This window comes from Lampris incognitus, chromosome 13, assembly GCF_029633865.1.
Source record: "Lampris incognitus isolate fLamInc1 chromosome 13, fLamInc1.hap2, whole genome shotgun sequence".
Lineage (NCBI taxonomy): Eukaryota > Metazoa > Chordata > Actinopteri > Lampriformes > Lampridae > Lampris > Lampris incognitus.
This window is the reverse complement of record NC_079223.1, coordinates 45116876-45120858: the sequence shown is the minus strand read 5'-3', so window position 1 is coordinate 45120858 and position 3983 is coordinate 45116876.

Sequence of the window (3983 nt, the reverse complement as noted above, 5' to 3'; positions counted from 1 at the left end):
GGCACTTATCGCGAAGAGTGGGGGGTCCCCCGGTGTCCTGGCAAAATTCTCCCTCCTGGCCACCTCGTCACCCCCCCCCCCCGTGTAATTGGCTCAGTGATTCCTCCCTCTCCACCTCGAGCTGCTGTGTGGTGAGCGTTCTGGCGCAACATGGCTGCCGTGCATCACCCAGGTGGTGCTGCACGTTGGCGGTGGTCGACGGGAATTACCCCCTTCAATGGGAAGCGCTTCGGTTTCGGGTGTCTAGGAAAGCGCTATATGAGTACAATGACTGTTATGACATTATGAAGCAAGGCTTAATGTCAGTGTTTGAGAGCAAACTCATCCTAGCAACGAGTACACCAGCTGGCATGCCCAGTGACTCAAACCTCAGCGGTTCATCAGCGACGTGTAAACCTAAATGTGCCCCTTTCTGTGTCACTGGTGTAACATATATCGCGTCACCGAATGAGGAAGGAGTGAGATTTTGAGTCAAGGGTCTGCTGTGGAACGGCAGAAGTCCAGATGCAACGATTCTCTGTCTGTGTGGGGGAAATAGGGCCTCAGGAATACGCTTCGCAGGGGGGCCTTTTCGAAACAACGCCTCTGGTTTTCGCTTGTGTATCTGCAGAGGGCGACTGCAGGAGGAGCCACCATTTTGCTGCGACCCAGCACGACGTGCCCCTCCCGGGATTCCGGCCCAGGCAACGTGGACTCGTTAATGATATCGTAGCCCCGGTGTTAATGACTGAAAACCTGGCTCAGTGGACTTTGACCCTTTAATTCCTTTCTTTCTTTATTCTAGGGTTTCTATCCCAATGAATTTACCAAGCACTGTTCTGCCGATGAGATGATAAATGATAGTTTATAGATTATAGAGTATAGATTATATAGATTAGAGTATAGATTATAGACTATATATATACATACACTACCGTTCAAAAGTTTGGGATCACCCAAACAATTTTGTGTTTTCCATGAAAAGTCACACTTATTCACCACCATATGTTGTGAAATGAATAGAAAATAGAGTCAAGACATTGACAAGGTTAGAAATAATGATTTGTATTTGAAATAAGATTTTTTTTACATCAAACTTTGCTTTCGTCAAAGAATCCTCCATTTGTAGCAATTACAGCATTGCAGACCTTTGGCATTCTAGCTGTTAATTTGTTGAGGTAATCTGGAGAAATTGCACCCCACGCTTCCAGAAGCAGCTCCCACAAGTTGGATTGGTTGGATGGGCACTTCTTTGAGCAGATTGAGTTTCTGGAGCATCACATTTGTGGGGTCAATTAAACGCTCAAAATGGCCAGAAAAAGAGAACTTTCATCTGAAACTCGACAGTCTATTCTTGTTCTTAGAAATGAAGGCTATTCCATGCGAGAAATTGCTAAGAAATTGAAGATTTCCTACACCGGTGTGTACTACTCCCTTCAGAGGACAGCACAAACAGGCTCTAACCAGAGTAGAAAAAGAAGTGGGAGGCCGCGTCGCACAACTGAGCAAGAAGATAAGTACATTAGAGTCTCTAGTTTGAGAAACAGACGCCTCACAGGTCCCCAACTGGCATCTTCATTAAATAGTACCCGCAAAACACCAGTGTCAACATCTACAGTGAAGAGGCGGCTGCGGGATTCTGGGCTTCAGGGCAGAGTGGCAAAGAAAAAGCCATATCTGAGACTGACCAATAAAAGAAAAAGATTAAGATGGGCAAAAGAACACAGACATTGGACAGAGGAAGACTGGAAAAAAGTGTTGTGGACGGATGAATCCAAGTTTGAGGTGTTTGGATCACAAAGAAGAACGTTTGTGAGACGCAGAACAAATGAAAAGATGCTGGAAGAATGCCTGACGCCATCTGTTAAGCATGGTGGAGGTAATGTGATGGTCTGGGGTTGCTTTGGTGCTGGTAAGGTGGGAGATTTGTACAGGGTAAAAGGGATTCTGAATAAGGAAGGCTATCACTCCATTTTGCAACGCCATGCCATACCCAGTGGATAGCGCTTGATTGGAGCCAATTTCATCCTACAACAGGACAATGACCCTAAACACACCTCCAAATTGTGCAAGAACTATTTAGAGCAGAAGCAGGCAGCTGGTATTCTATCGGTAATGGAGTGGCCAGCGCAGTCACCAGATCTGAACCCCATTGAGCTGTTGTGGGAGCAGCTTGACCGTATGGTACGCAAGAAGTGCCCATCCAACCAATCCAACTTGTGGGAGCTGCTTCTGGAAGCGTGGGGTGCAATTTCTCCAGATTACCTCAACAAATTAACAGCTAGAATGCCAAAGGTCTGCAATGCTGTAATTGCTGCAAATGGAGGATTCTTTGACGAAAGCAAAGTTTGATGTAAAAAAAATCTTATTTCAAATACAAATCATTATTTCTAACCTTGTCAATGTCTTGACTCTATTTTCTATTCATTTCACAACATATGGTGGTGAATAAGTGTGACTTTTCATGGAAAACACAAAATTGTTTGGGTGATCCCAAACTTTTGAACGGTAGTGTATATATACGTATATATATTATAGAGTATAGATTATAGAATATAGATTATAGATGATATATTATAGAGTATAGATTAAAGATTAGGCGGCATGGCGGCACAGTGGTTAGCGTGGGTAGTCCAACCTTAGGGGGTCATCCCGGGTCGTCCTCTATGTGGAGTTTGCATGTTCTCCCCGCGTCTGCGTGGGTTTCCTCCGGGGGCTCCGGTTTCCTCCCACAGTCCAAAGACATGCAGGTCAGGTGAACTGGCCATACTAAATTGTCCCTAGGTGTGTGTGTGTGTGTGTGTGTCCGTGTGCGTGTGTCGGCCCTGTGATGGCCTGGCGGCCTGTCCAGGGTGTCTCCCTGCCTGCCGCCCAATAACTGCTGGGATAGGCTCCAGCATCCCTACAACCCTGAGAGCAGGATAAGCGGTTTGGATAATGGATGGATGGATTATAGAATATAGAGTATAGAATATAGATTATAGAGTATAGATTATAGAGTATAGATTATAGAGTATAGAATATAGATTATAGAGTATAGATTATAGAGTATAGATTATAGAGTATAGAATATAGATTATAGAGTATAGAATATGGATTATAGATTATAGAGTATAGATTATAGAGTATAGAATATAGATTATAGAGTATAGAATATAGATTATAGAGTACAGATTATAGAGTATAGAATATAGATTATAGAATATAGAGAATAGATTATAGAGTATAGATTATAGAGTATAGATTATAGAGTATAGAGTATAGATTATAGAGTCCTTCTATCAGGTCTACGTGGCGCGGCTGTTCACGTGGCTCAGGCCCTGGGCTGTTCCTCTTTCAGTGTTGTATTGTGTAAATTGTGTGAACACAACATCCATTGCACGTTGTCCGTCTTGGGAGAGAGATCCCTCCGCTGTTGCCCTCCCTGAGGTTTCCTCCTATGTTTTCTCCCTGTTAAAGGGCTTTTTTTTAGGGAGTTGTTCCTCATCCGATGCGAGGGTCTGAGGACAGGACGTTGTGTTGCTGTAAAGCCCCCTGAGCCACATTTGTAATTAGTGATATTGGGCTGTCCAAATAAAATGGGCTTGACTTGATGTGGTAGAGGGGAAGGAGAATGGGTTATAGGCTGCTCACCCTTCTTCTCCCTGGCCGACTTGTCGTCAGCATCGTCGTTCAGTTTAAAATGAGACTATTCGCCCTACTACAGAGCCATCGATGCGTTATTTTGTGCGCTTTTTTAAAAACATTGCACAATAATTGCTATGCAAAGTAACACAAATCAATAAATGTTCCTTTTAACCTTATCATTATTATTATTATTGCACTAATCCCGCCGTCCCTCATGCTGTCTGTATTTTAGTGTTATCCCATTCTGCTCATATGCGGCCTGTCTCGGTCTCTTTCTCAGGAGCCGTGTTGCGACACTAAAATAGAGGATGAATCACCGCACCCTGCGGCAGCAGCGGGCGCTTGTCTCAGTTCCTTCCCCATTACTTTTTTATTTT